The sequence below is a fragment of the Tachypleus tridentatus genome, chromosome 7 (genome assembly GCF_004210375.1).
Source record: "Tachypleus tridentatus isolate NWPU-2018 chromosome 7, ASM421037v1, whole genome shotgun sequence".
Taxonomy (NCBI): Eukaryota; Metazoa; Arthropoda; class Merostomata; order Xiphosura; family Limulidae; genus Tachypleus; species Tachypleus tridentatus.
The window spans coordinates 161928426-161942946 of record NC_134831.1 but is presented as its reverse complement, the minus strand read 5'-3'; the positions used below and the strand labels follow the sequence as shown (position 1 = coordinate 161942946).

Here is a 14521-nt window from a genome sequence, read left to right as displayed (position 1 = left end):
GACTTACTATGGAAATTATTTCACAAAACTCCAAAATGACTTGATATAAAATAGGAACACCTTATCAAGACGTTTCCAGTAGCCACGTTTAGTTGCTTTCGATACAAAGATTCGTATTTCCTTTGCCTACACAGTCAAATAACAAGGAATAACATGCCACAGTCGCTTCTTTATATAAACTTGCAATTTGGCTCAGCTACAGTACTGTACAAAAGTGTTAGGACAAGAAAATATTTTGTCATTCTTTCCATTTTATGGGGGTAATTCCTACATGCCGTTACAGAATGTAAATTTAAACACTATGGTAATACTTCACTGATCCATGTTGACTGTTGAATAAGATATGGTGAGAATACTTATCTTTCTTTAGAATTCCCATAGATTTGTTCCACAAGGGCATACCATAGGAATTTTGCTTGAATTAACATACTGGTAGAATTTAGAGTCTGAAATAACTATCATGGTATCCCATGCAGTATCCTAGTTATATAGAAAGCAGGTAGCAATAAAATAGCTTATGGTACCAATATATGCTAGAAAAAATCGATATAATAGCACTCCACAAATAAACCTTGATAAAAACAATGTTTAACACTATATGTTAAGTTTTGTTGTCGTGCCACGGCCCCAAATATATATATAGATAATTTTCAGTGCAACAGAGATCCACATTGAAGTTTTATATGATGCTGATTGGACTTTCCAACAAATTGTTGCAGACTTGAAATGTTCCCCAAACACTATCAAGTACACCCTAGATCGTGAGACCGTGACAAGTAAATTTGAAAATAGGAAAGGAAGAACCAGAACACCTAAACTCAATGATACTGATGTTAAGTATCTTTGTTTATACAGTCTTCAGGTCAGAAGGAAGACTGCTACTGATCTCAAGTATGAGAAAAACAACCATGTATCAAACAACTGATAAGTGTTCAGATGTACAGTATAAAGAAGACTCAACGAGAATGGAATATTTAGTCGTGTAGCAGTTAAAAACAAAACAACAACTTTGCTTTGATCTCCAAATATTGTAAAGATACAAGAATTTACTAAAAAAAAAGTACTAAAACTGGACTTTTCATAACTCGAAAAAGGATGTTATGACGGACGAGTTCAAGTTTGAAATATTTGGTTCAAAGTATAGGTTGTATGCCCAGTGGAAGAAAGGTGAAAAATACTTGTCTCAATGCATAACACCTGCTATGATGTATAGGAGAAGCACTGTGATGGTTTGAAAGTAGACGGAATAATGGACCAGGACAAGTATCATTAGATACTGATCCGCCATGGTATTTCCAGTTTTTTGCGTATTATTGAAACAGGATTTTACCACTAAGAAGATAATAACCCCAAACTCTCATCCAACTTTTGCAGAAATTACTAAGCTAAGAAAGAAGTTTCTGGGGTCATTAAAATGATGCAATAGCCCCCACAGATCCCTTATCTCAACCTAATTGAGAATATTTGGGATTTGTTATTTCGAAAATTTGATAAATCAAAGGTTACTCCCAAACAAACTTTATGGGATACTTTCATTAAATATGTTACAACAATGCCTAAGGACAGTCTGCAGTTGTTAAAACAAAAGGGGCATAAAAAATATTAAATGTTTGTTGAATTCAAGCAACTCGGCTTAGTTTCGGTTCTATCAAATATGAAGATTAACAAAATTCTGATGTTTCACTTGTGATTTATCTTCCATTGTTCTTTGAAAGTAGCCTGAAATCTAATCTTTGACATTGTCTGCACATTTTTGTGTATAATTGCCGATATGCCTTTTATCATAAATACAATCTCTCCTCAGCATTGCATCCTTTGGTGTAGACCCGGCATGGCCAGGTAGTTAGGGCGCCCGATTCTTAATCTGAAGGTCGCGGGTTTGAATCCCCATTGCACCAAAACTTCTCGTCCTTTCAGCCGTGGGGGCGTTATAATGTTTCCGTCAATCACACTATTTGTTGGTAAAAGAATAGCCCAAAAATTGGCGGTGGGTAGCGATGACTAGCTGCCTTTCTTTTAGTGTTACACTCCTAACGCAGATGGCCCGGCATGGCCAAGCGCGTAAGGCGTGCGACTCGTAATCCGAGGGTCGCGGGTTCGCGCCCGCGTCGCGCTAAACATGCTCGCCCTCCCAGCCGTGGGGGCGTATAATGTGACGGTCAATCCCACTTTTCGTTGGTAAAAGAGTAGCCCAAGAGTTGGCGGTGGGTGGTGATGACTAGCTGCCTTCCCTCTAGTCTTACACTGCTAAATTAGGGACGGCTAGCACAGATAGCCCTCGAGTAGCTTTGTGCGAAATTCCAAACAATCATTAATCAATCAAAACCTAACGCAGATAGCTCTCGTGTAGCTTTGCGCAAAATCCACGAATAAAACTGCACAAAAATTTTAACGTTAGCATCACCCGAATCCTTCTTCCCTAGGTTTCACCACTAAATTCATAGAAAAACACACAGAGTGAAAATTATGTAAACTTAAATAAACCACAAGTTAGACACACTATAAAGCCTCCTACATTTATCTCACATACACGTACCACAGAAAACATTGACGAAGAAAACATGCACTTAACTCAATGTTTTACTAACATGAACCATTTCCCTGCTACAGTAGTTATAGAAACTACTGACAAATTTTTAAAAAACACATTTAGTAAATAAACAAAGAAACAAAAACACTCCACTCCACAAAACAAAGGAACCCTAGTTTCTTATACCGTCCCATACATACAGAAAATATAAGTATTCCTCTGTCAAAAATGTGAAAGTTTAGCACATAAATATAATCTTAACATAACAACTGGATTCATTTTCACCTTTGGAACGAAAATTAAAAGCATGTTAATAAAATAACACAGTGAGCCCAATCCGCCAGAAAATACCTGCTGAATAAAGCATAACACTTACTAACCTATAACATAGATGAAACAGGACTTAACTTGAATATCAAATTAAAATAATTCAAAAACATTCATTCCATTCCACGAACATATGAACAAAAACAACTACGGTTTTTTTGTGAACAGAATGTCACCGTACTAAAACATGAGCCTGAGATTAATAGAAGAAAAATCAGAAAGTCTTACTTACAAAACCGAACAATCTCATAATTAAGAAATACCCAAATACAGTATATATTTGATCATTGTTTCTACAGACATTCCTCATCTTACGCAAATAATTCGCAAAACATTTCCATGTTTTCATATTTTTTCAATTTTTTTTTCTGATCAGCCATAAAGAAATAATCTGTTAATTCACGTGGATTGACATGTACATGCATAAGTAACCACTATGAGTTCTAAAGTATAAATTCCGTATAAGATTGTTGAATATCGATTTAACTACAAAACATTCTTTACTGTTAAAACTTCTTCACTTGAGATTGGTTGCACCAGTGATCGGAAACGTTCTACCTATTCTAAATAATATTTTTATTTACTCTAAAACCTGCAACTGGTAATAAAATAAAAATAAACTATTAAATACCAGTTAAATACCAGAAAACTCAGACAATAAATTTAAAACTACAGTGATAATGTACGAACAAAGAATAGTTGGTACAAATATTGTTATAACATTAAGGTTAGGCCTATTATATTATTTTACACTACGTTCGTTATTTGTGCCTCTATTATACACTATTCTAACATTTAAAAACCTCTTATCAGAGGTGTAAGGGGTGATGAAGAATGTGGTGTTAAAAATATAATAGGTCTAATACTAATGCCTTGTGAAATTTTCGCGTCTATGGGTCCGAGTCCCAAACTTTTATACAACTAGTGACTTCTCTTTTTGCGAAAAGTAAATGCATTCTTATTAATAATTTACGGAATATAAATACTATTTTTTCAAAACACAATGAATATGCATAATTATTAATATAGATTCTTCTTTTCGTCACTAAAATGTGTAATTTCAATTTAGAAAAAAAAAAAGTTCGTGAATGACGTAAGAGCCTAACCTATAATCATTGTTTTTGCTAATAACTACAAATGTAAGTATTTAAAAGAAGCGTAAAACACCTAAGTGGGAGGAGCAGCGAGGATTGTTAATGACTTTTATTAGACCAATAAACATTAAACCTTCCTAATATTCTCTTTAACTATAGAAGCTATGTTCAGCTAAAAAAAAATTATGTTTCAAATACGGTGGTTGGCCTTTATAATAGGTTGGCTAAAGATGTTGTGGAGGCAGTATATATATGTGAATTTAAAATAAAGCTTGATAGATATACGCAGAATAAGGGCTAGTTTTTTTGTTTTTTTTTAAGTTTGGCTTATAGAATGTGACAGCCGAGATGGACCAGCAGGTCTCTTGTTGTCCCTAAATGCTATGTTATGTTTGGTGATGAGTAGCTATTTCATATCAATCCACTTTTCCAGATGAAGCCTATTTCGAGAAATACTAAACTTAATCAGTATATAGTGTATTTAAATCGTGTTAGTGATGTTTCAGATGGGAGTTGTTCCTTATGACTGCTAGCTATTTAGCCACACTTTACTGTCAACTGACGGAGAAAAATATTTCCAAATCTTCCAGACATAATGTCTTGTTAAGAGTACTGAGTGATCACCTGACAACAGTTTTGGTTATCACCTCTGCCACCAGAAGTGGACGAAGGTTATGTTTTTACTCCTGTGTATGTGGTTATCATCAAAATGAATACTTTTTCGTATTTTTTTAGGGCTGAATATAATCAACGTCGCGAAGCAGAGGTATACCTTTCTGCCATGTGGTCCTCTAGTTTGTATTTTAAACACCTTCAGAGCAGTAATATAATACTGAGCCATGAGAAATATACCCCCCAAACAGGCTGATTAATACGAACACATAAACAGTTTTACACTAAACATAAACAACCTTGTCACAAAAACCAATAACGATAAATACCCGTTTTTGTTTGTTTGGAGTTAAGCACAAAACTAAACAATGGTTATCTGTGCTCTGCCCACAACGGGTATCGAAACTCGGGTTTTAGTGTTATAAGCCTTCAGTCTCACCGTTAATATCACTAATAACTCATAAACACCGTCATCACACCGAAAAGTCTATTCGTATGAAAGTTATGTAAATTCATGATTACTGAAAGGTCATCTTAAGACATGAAAAGTTGCTTCACTTATATGTAAAAAATAAACACACGTAAAAACTGCAAAATACAATGTGTACATCCGCATATACCCAACAAACTTTCATTCTAACCTTGGTGAAGGACCATCATCAGGGTGCAAAAAAGTTGTTAAAAACTTGGAAACACAAAAACGCCCATAAAAATTGCAAAATACAAAACGGAAAAGTTGCATATAACTCCGCATGTATCCAACAAATCTTCATGCTAAATTTGGTGAAGGTTTATCAATAGGAAACGAAGTAGTGGTAAAAAATGCCCGTATAAACCGCAAAACCAGTTTAAAAATTTGTATAACAGTAAACATAAGCACTGTTATTACTAATAACATTAAAATCATGTGGGTGTTTTCTCATAGCAAAGCCACATGTCTCCCACTAGTACAGCGGTATGTCTCCTGATTTACAACGCTAAAAACAGCGGTTCGATTCCCCTTGGTGGGCTGAGCAGATAGCCCCATTTGGCTTTGCTATAAGAAAAACAAACAAACAAGCCACATCGACTGTTGACTATGTCCACCAAAAGGAATCGAAACTCTGATTTTAGCGGAGGGACGTATTAAAATCAGTTTAATACCAACAAGAAATTGTTAAAATTTGTTTATTTTGTCTTTTAATTTCGCGCAAAGCTACTCAAGAGCTATCTGCGCTAGCCGTCTCTAATTGAGCAGCATAAGACTAGAGGGAAGGCAACTAGTCATCACCGCCAGCTCTTGGGCTACTTTTTTACCAACGAATAGTAAGATTGACCGTCACATTATAACGCTCCCATGGCTGAGAGGGCGAGCATGTTTGGTGCGACCGGGATTCGAACACACGACCCTCAGATTACGAGTCGAGTGCCTCAACCCACCGGGGCATGCCGGACAAATTGTTAAAAATAGCATTAAATCAGAGCCCTACTTTTACAAATAATAAATAGAAGTATTGTCGTTGACTAATATGTAAATATTATCTTTTATCGAAAACTGGAAGTATGGACATTGTTGTTATCGATAACAGTTAACACGAATAACCTAGAACTATAAATTTATACTTTGTTGGCAATGCCAATAAATATAAGCAAAAAAAAACAGTTAGGGTAAATATAAATATTAGTTTTTGTTCCAGATAAAGAAGGACTTACTAAAAATGAAACAAACAATTTATCAACTTACATAAACTGATAAACATTCAATTTTAAACTGTTAAACATAAAGTTCTTTGTGGAGAAGAATCAAGGTAAACAATAACTTAATGAAAATTACACTTCAGAAACTTCTACTATTGTTAAGTGTTCGTTTTCGAATTAAACATATTGAACTCACGTTGATTCAGCTAAATATAAGCTTGATTGCTTATAACCCTAAAAGTGGACTTTCGTTGCTGCGCTGGTCTCAAAATATGTTGCTCAACTAAAACACAGACATATTTTTCTTTCGAAAAATAAAGCAGTAGAGGTAAATATAAAAAAATAATGTGTTATGCAATGTAAGCTTATATTGAATTGATAACGTAAGATACTTAGTATCAAACTTACTTTACATTGGTCTACATGTTGAAAAAATGGAAAAAAATGAAACGTTTTCTAGGAACATATGTCAGGATATCCGTTTGCTTCTCATAGATCGGCGCTTATTTATTATAGATGTGGTGTACAACTTACTAAAATTGCCTTCAATAAATACGATATGTATTTCAGATATAGATTAATCATGAAAACAAGATAAATAACATGTTGGAAGCATGTGCCTCCATCTGCTGGAAATATTGTTCAAACATTATCAAAATTGAACTCGCACATATACATGTCAAATAATATGCTACTTAGTTGTTTGTATCATACCAAAGACACATTAGACTATCTGTTAGTTTTATCACAGAAAATCATACCCCGGAGTTTAGCACTGTAACTCAATAAACTTACCGATGTCCTATGGGGGACAATAATTTACAAATATTGTAAAGATATATATTTTCCAACTAAAAATACGTTTATCTCTCGATCTATTTCGCTGTTCGTTCACTTAATTTTATGGCTGTTCTCTTATTTTCAAACATAATTCACTTGTGGCTGACCATATGTCATCGAATAAAAATTTAATAAATAATAATTTATAGTTACTTTACAACTGATGTTTGTTAAATAAAGATTTGAATACAAATATCAGTTTCCGATGTAAATTTGAAATTTTTAGAAGAGAATATCGAAGTGTTTTTTATATGTTCAATACATTAATTTTTATACCTAAACCTCTCAACACATAAGAAATTATTGTAGAAATTTTATTATTGTGTTTAATGACGTTGTCTAATATAGCTACTTCAATAAAAAAAAAAAATAACAATAATGCCAAGAAAATGTACATATTTTTAAATATAACTAGACATCCATTTTTGTTATTTAGAAAACTGTGATTGCATTTTATATACTTTTGACATAAAATATTTCCCAAAGTAAATAAATATATTTTTAATTAAATTACTTTTATTTCTTTCACGATGGATCAATTTTTTAGGAGAAGCAATTGCGAAATTCCATATAATATATTTTTTTGAATGATAGAGCTCTGAATTTCGGAGCTGATAAATTACGTTCAAATTTCTGAGATATCATAAAATATTTCGAGCAATTTAAGCTGAAGATGTGTGATAAATATAACAGTCAATCCCTTAGTTTACATGGTCTTTAATAGTGTAATATTACGTGGGTGCCTTACCTCAGGTTAGTAGTTCAAACCTGGGGCAATAGATAGCTCTGGTAGTTAGTAGTTTAAACCTAGGGCAATAGATAGCTCTGGTAGTTAGTAGTTTAAACCTAGGGCAATAGATAGCTCTGGTAGATTTTTATAAATATAAAAAAAGAAAAAAATGTCTTTAAAATAATAATGTTAGGTACTGTTACCTGGAGCACAGCTGTTGCCTCTGATCCTTGTATTCACGAATTCTCATCTTTACAAGACGCCGAACTCTGCTTGGCATGGCTGCAGTACAACTTGTTGCAGGTCTTTTTCTCAGTAGGCCTAATTCGCGAAGTTGGTCTATAATCATTTATTTTACGTCGTGATTAACTATAAAATATATTCTTTTCTTAGAAATTTCAAGATCCTAAACTGAAATAGCTCTCTAATATTTTTGCATGAAATTTAACTAATTGATTTTCTAAGTTCATAAATATTTCGTCAGAGAGATTTGTTGCATACTCTTCATAAAAGCGGTCAGTTTTCGCTAACATTACACCATCTACTTAACGTCAAACAACATCAAAATGTAATTCTTATACAATTCGTTCTACCTCGACTTTATTATCGTTGTGGTTGTCACATAGCTTGCGTATTTGAATACTTAGGTTAGTTTTATGTAAGTAATCAGACCTCTGCACATTTATTGTTTTGTATTTACGTTTACCTGTGCTTCATTTTCTGAGTTGCTGACCGTGATGGCATCAGGCGTAACTAAAATATTTGCTAATTTTAAAGTTCTCTTACACTTTTAGCAAAAACTAAGTATATGAAAGAAATGAAAACGAAAAAAGGCTCAGCATACTATAAATAATTATTGTATTTTAATAGAAGTAACTCATAATTACTTTTGTAATATTACAACGAAACTATGATAAAGCTTCAGATGTGGTAACTCAACACACGTAACACAATCTTCCCTGTTAATTATTGATCACTACCTTCTGCGATAATATGTCTATGTTTCGTGTGTGTTGTAAGAAAGTTTTAAATCTAATAATGTTAATTACCAATTTAATGAAGTGTTATATGCTAATATTTAATATGTACGTTATTGACCAAATCCACGAATAGTCTAAAAGCAAAATAAAATAATAATAATATCAGGAATTTAACATCTTTTTTGCTTTTAAAGGTGTATCTGTTTTTGTAGTTGCTGGGGCAAAAATAAAATTTATTAAGCGTGATATTTATGTCAATCATGCTATAAGGTGTGTGTTTTTTGTTTGTTTAATCTTCTCTTGTTTTTTTATATTCTTTTTCATTTTTCCATTAAAGGTTTTAAAACAGAGGTTTTTGTGTGAAAAACGTAGTATAACATTTGTCTCTTTTAGCGTTATAGGTCCGCAAACTTACTTATGGCCTACCGGTCACTCGTTCATGAAGATATTTGGTTGTTTTCAAACACAAATATTGGGTTATCTATGCTCTGCCCCCTTCAAATATGGATATTAGATTTTCAGTCTTATAAGACAATGGCGCTCGTTTTATTGTCATAACTTAGTCAGGCTAATTAGTTCCTCTTAACAAATAAGCAAAACGTCATAAGTACTCAGTTAGTGAGTTGTAGCGTAAAAGGGATATATTTGAAGTGCTATATAATGTGTTAAAACATTTTGTTTTAAATCCGTAGGTTTGTTTGTTTGTTTTTGAATTTTGCGCAAAGCTACACACGGGCTATCTACGATAGCCGTCCCTAATTTAGTAGTGTAAGACCAGGGAGAAAGTAGCTAGTCATCACCATCCACCGCCAACTTTTGGGCTACTCTTTTACCAACGAATAGTGGGATTGACTGTAACATTATAACGCTCCCATGGCTGAAAGGGGGAGCATATTTAGTGCGACAGGGATTCGAACCCCCGACCTTCAGATTACGAGTCGAACGCCTTAACCCACCTGGCCATGCCGGGCCTAAATCCATAAGTGTAATGATTATTGCTATGTAATGGGCAAATTAAAAGATATTTGGAAAAGAAACTAAGTATGTGCAGACTTGTTTGATTGATGTCATGATAACCGTATTAATTTAAAACAAATATTATAGGCCTACTCTTATGAGTAGTGCGGTCACTGTCAATTGTCAACAATTTAATTAAAATTGGCTTTTTTTTAATTCAGTATATTTAGTATTAAAGGTTATTTAGTTCAAACCATAACGAACTTCTAATTCGCGGACAATAGACATTTCGACTGTTTCAGATGAGCTGGTAAGACATTCTATTTTTAGTTTGTAATTGTTGATTGGGTCTGTTTGAATTCTAAACATTGAATTAAATGTCATTTTTATTACTATTAGTGATTTTGTTATAATAAAATGTTGCAACAGAAAAAAAAAAGTTATTCTACAACGTTGCAAAATTATGTAGTATACTAGTAGGCCTAATTCAATAATACTAATAATAGTTTGGGCTCAGTGGCTTGTTTGAATTTTTTCGAGGACGTTGTTTTCGATATTTCGTTTTGATTTATTACTCATGCATAATATATTAGTAAGATAACTGTTTTATTTTTAAAAAAAAGAACGTCTGCCATCTTATATTTTCACTTCATATTAAGAAAACATTTTGAAATGTTTGTAGCTTTTACTTTAATTAAATTGATAAAGAGTAAATGAGTATTCATACACGTATATTTTGACCTATTTTGAATTCAGATATTTTTTATTTGGGTCGTTTTCCTTTCTTTCATTTTTCCCTGCACTTTATGGTTATTCATTCGTTTATTTATATTTATTAGCCGAATAACAGGCTCTAATTGTGAAGTTTCATTGTACCATTCTCAATACTGAACTAATTATCAAAATATTGTTTTGGAATTTTGCGCAAAGCTACGCGAGGGCTATCTACGCTAGCTAATTTAGCAGTGTAAGACTAGAGGAAAGGCAGCTAGTCATCACCACCCACCACCAACTCTTGGGCTACCCTTTTACTAACGAATATGGGATTGACCGGCACATTATAATCCTCTCACGGCTGAAAGGGGGAGCATGTTTGATGTGACGGGTATTCGAACCTGCGACCCTCAGATTACGAGTCGAACGCCTTAACCCACCTGGCCATGCCGGGCTTATCATATCAAAGGAGAACAACCGCCTATCAGTAACTACGTTTACTCTGTACCTTATTATTGTTTATTATAATTTGTAACTTTTTATTATAATTATTTTTAGATTTAACACCAATTACGTAGTGTGATTAAGATGTCTTTAATATTGGTTTAACTACTGTTTTACGATTGGAGTTTAGTACCTGACTCGGCGTAGACTGTTCTCACTAAAATAATCTTTTCTAGTTGTAATTACCAATTCAATTTAAGTACCACAGATTATTTCATTTTTACTTTCATGCTCGCTTCACTTCTGTACTGCTACACTTTTTCCTCCAGTATTCCAGTTAACTAGTGAGAAGTCTATTTTACCTTTTCTTGTTTCTTCGGGTTACTTCCTATTCCACTGACATCAATTGGAATATCTTACCAGGTCACCGAATGGCTTCGCTTTGCCAGCTAATTAATACGATTCCTCAAGAACTTAATGCCATTCTAGCCAGGAACACAGGGCGTTATAAGACGATCCTACAGTTTTCAAATCTCTCACAGTTTTGCCCTTATTTTTGGGGTAAAATTTGAATCTTAATTTTTAATTACATTTAAGGAATCTGTCAAAAGTATGATCCTGAAACAATCTTCATTGTAACTTGTCAACCAGACAGTTCATACCTCAAATGTTTCACATAATGACTGGATGAACTGGATCACCTTGTCTTTGTCATTGAATATTCAAACAGTAGATGTACTTATCTTCACACTGCTCATCCCTTTCAGTCACGTCTTTCTTGCCAGAGTCATCCATCCTGAAATACGGGACTCGATTCTCCGCGGTAGACAGAGCGCAAATGACCATTAATGTGACTACCTTTGCACTAAACCAACAACAATAAATTTAAGAGACTGGAATTAGGTATTTTATCACGTAGTGTCATCTCTTGAGAAAAGTAAAAATTAATTAAATAAAACCAAGTTTTTTTCTTCCTTTGTATGTGTTCCCCGCTAGTACGGCGGTAAATCTACGGATTTACAATGCTAAAATTAGGGGTTCGATTCCCCTCGGTGGACTCAGCGGAGAGCTCACTGTGGTTTTGCTATAAGAAAACACACACTCCTTTCTATATACTACACAGTGAAAACTGACACAGGTTATGAAATTTTTATAAGTATTGTTATTATAATTATGTACAGCAACTGAGTTTTTCTTTGAAATTGTATGATTTTTTGTCTCATCAATGCATCTTTAGAAACCCAAACTTTAGTAATTTTTAAATCTGTCCCTGTAAGTATCATTAATGAAAATAAGAAAACCTGAAGGCCCAAACGCTGAACTAGAAGGCATCCAAGTAGTAACAAGGGCCCATGTTGACTGAACTTTAAAAATGATGACAGCTTAATAAGGCTAGATTTTCCTGTGGCGAATTAATGTTAATTTTCTTTTGTAGTATAACTTTTCACAAAATTATTTTGTAAATGGTTATTATTGTGATGTTAGAAGTATAAGAAATTTAATAAAATATTTTACAGTGCTGGTAAGAATAAAGGATTTTTTATTTAATGGGAATTACTTAAAACTGATTAAATAAACAATTTTTTATGACAGGAATTTCTTCTAAATATAGAATTATAGGTTATTTAATCAGCCAAGCAGTAGCACTGCCTGTGTAGGTATGGCTTGGATTGTTCATCAAATGGTATTTTAAGTATCTCCTCAATAGGTCATCAGAACTTTGTACAATACTATACAGTGTTTCCTTTTATAATGATATCTATTATATAACTGAGTCACAAGTTATAGTAATGTCTGTAAATATTATAACAAAAACTATGAATTTCTTGTTCTTCTTTCTTCTGCTTCTCTTTTATTACATGCTAACTGAAAAACCAAAACAATAGTGTTACCAAAGTTAACTGAGTTTAAAATGGAGTATCCATGTTATAAGTATTAGTAATAACTAGTAGTAATTTTGAAAATCATAATTCTAGTTTAAAACATGTTATCATTACCTCTAGAGGTTAGCTCTTTCACAGAAATTTGGTGTTACTATTTTAAAAACAAGGTGGAGCAGGAATTATGAGCCAGTAATAGCTAAATAATAAATACTACACTTGGAACCTCACTGTATTTATAACTTAGTTATAAATACAACTAATCTCTGTTGAAACACTACATTAAAAAAACAATAAGAAACAATTAAAGAAAAACCTTTCAAAAGGAGAGGTAAATGTAGGGACAGCTAATTTTTTATCCTTGAAATACAATGTAAATAAAATAGTGGGGACAGTAAATACAATTCCCACTGTCTTGTTTACACTGGTTTTGAAGGATTTATATTAGTCATTCTTATATTTACTTCCTTTTTGAAAATATTTTTCTTGAGTTGTATAAATAAAGTACTAAGGGGATGTGTTTTATATAAAATCTGGGTTACAACCAGTTGAGGATATCAAACTTAACAACAAGGTTGATTCTATTTGGATTTCTGTAAGAAAGATTTTATGAGGAATTTGTAACAGACAACCATATGGAAAGAAATGATTGAGTTAATGAGAAAGTTCACAGTAGTAATGAGGTCATGATAAGTGGGTTTTGAAATTATAAGGAAATTATATTAAGTTTGGTATTAACTTCTAATGTAAAACAGTTGATGGGTTAAAATCATGGTGTTGATCATACTTCAACTAGATTTCTTGTTTAGCTGCATATGGAGAAGAGAAATAATGAGATTTTGAAAAATCAGATTGTTGAAGAGATGAGACAGGGATTGTGTTGTGGATTTAGTAACTATATTACTTTGAGATATTAATAAGTTTAATTTAAACTCTCTTTTATGTGTGTATTTAGAGCTTTTTCGAACTTGGTACATCCAAAACTGCTTAAATGGAGTCTATCTGTTTCTCTTATCATATCCATAATAATCGTCATATAAGTCTTGGATCATGTTAGGTAATTCTGTTATCGAATATCATTCATTTTTAATTTTATTACTGATGTATCAAACTGAATGAATAAATTTGTAATAGTTAAAACCACTTCATTATTTTCAAGATTATGAGATTACAGAAATATGTACATGATTATTATTCATCTCATGGTCTAACTAAGATTTTTTTTTAACACAGAAAGGTTTGTTCGCCTGTTTTCAATTGACATTTTCGCCACTATTTTACACGAACTGGTATCACAACAAGGGTCAGGGTAGGAAGGAAAACATTCAATGAAGAATAGTTGTGAACCTGACGATGACCGAAGAAGGTCGAAACGTTGTTCGCTCTTCTATGTAAAATATTTTCTCAACTCAAACGAGCCGTTTTTGCATATATATAAACTTTGAACATAAGTGCATAAAAGCACCATATGAGAAATGGAATTATGAATCTCCAACACGACTTGTTTCGTCTTACAGTACACATTGTTCTAATTTTGATCAGAAATTTACTCCGTAACAATGAAGAAATTTCAATGATGTAATGAAAATAAAACAATTGTACTTTATAAAAGCATCAAATGGAAAACAGCAATAAATAAAGCCCAAAAATATGTGGTAGGGTGGCCGAGCGGTCTAAGGCGCTGGTTTAAGGCACCAGTCTCTTCGGAGGCGCGGGTTCGAATCCCGCCCCTGCCA

The 14521-nt window shown here is 33.1% G+C and overlaps 1 non-coding gene across 1 annotated transcript; it reads left to right on the top strand.

Annotated features, from left to right (window-relative positions):
* Nucleotides 1–14439: 14439 nt before the first annotated feature.
* TRNAL-AAG (transfer RNA leucine (anticodon AAG)) lies at nucleotides 14440–14521 on the top strand. Its single transcript has one exon. It is a non-coding gene; the product is annotated as a tRNA-Leu (tRNA).